Raw genomic sequence first — 1,112 nt, 5'->3', positions numbered from 1 at the left:
ACTAACTTAAGAAGTTAGAGCAGGAACAGCAAAATAAAACCAAGGTGGAAAGAAAATAATAAAAATGACAGATGTCAGAGATGTAAAATACATAATAGAGACTCTATTGAGCCCACATCTACTTCTTTTCAAAGATTAAAAGTGACAAGACTAATCAAAAAGAGAAAAAACAAAAACCACATGATCATGTCAACAGACACAGAAAAAGCATTTCACAAGATCTAATAGCCTTTCATGATAGGAAACAACTCAACACCATAGAATTAAGACTTTTCAACCATCTATAAGAAACACAATTACCACACATAATGGTCGAAAATGGAAAGCTTCCCCCAGACAAGGAAAAGTCAAGAATGTCAGCCCTTACCATTTCCATTCACTATTACAATGAGCCTACACTAGTTAGGTCAATTGGACAAGAAAAAGAAATAGCATCTAGATTTAAAAAGGAAGAAGCAAAACTCTCTATTTGCAGATGGCATGATCTTGCATGTAGGGTCTCCTAGAGGACTCACTGAAATCTATTAGAACTAATAAATGAGTTCAGCATGGTTACAGGATATGAAATCAACATTCACTCAACTTTGAAATCAACTCAGCTTTATTTAATAGTAATGAAGAATCTAAATTAAATTTAAGGAATCACTCCATACACAACAGCATCAAAAAAATAACAAAATACTTACAAATAAATTTAACAATTAAATAAAACTAACAAATTATTTAAATGTGCAAGACCTGTACTGAAAACTATGAAACATCAACTGAAAAAAGCAAGGAAGACATAAATAAAGGCAAAGTTCATGGGACAAGAGAGTTAATGTTATCAAGATAGTGATATTCCCCCAAATCATCAACAGACTTAACGCACTCCCTATCAAAATTCCAGCTGCCTTATTTTGCAGAAGCTGATCCTTAAATCTGTATGGAAATGCAAGGGCTCCTGAACAATCAAAACAATGCTGATAAAAGAACAAGACTGAAAGACCATCATCTCCCAAAACTTATTACAAAGCTACAGTAATCAGAATAAGTGTGCTATTGACATAAGAATAGGCAAACCAAGTAATGGACTAGAAGTTAGAGTCCAGAAATAACCTTTCTATTTGCAA

Source organism: Talpa occidentalis, unplaced genomic scaffold (genome assembly GCF_014898055.3).
Source record: "Talpa occidentalis isolate TD23 unplaced genomic scaffold, MPIMG_talOcc4v2.1 talOcc4.11, whole genome shotgun sequence".
NCBI lineage: Eukaryota > Metazoa > Chordata > Mammalia > Eulipotyphla > Talpidae > Talpa > Talpa occidentalis.
The sequence above is the reverse complement of the archived record's forward strand: the minus strand, read 5'-3'. Positions refer to the sequence as shown.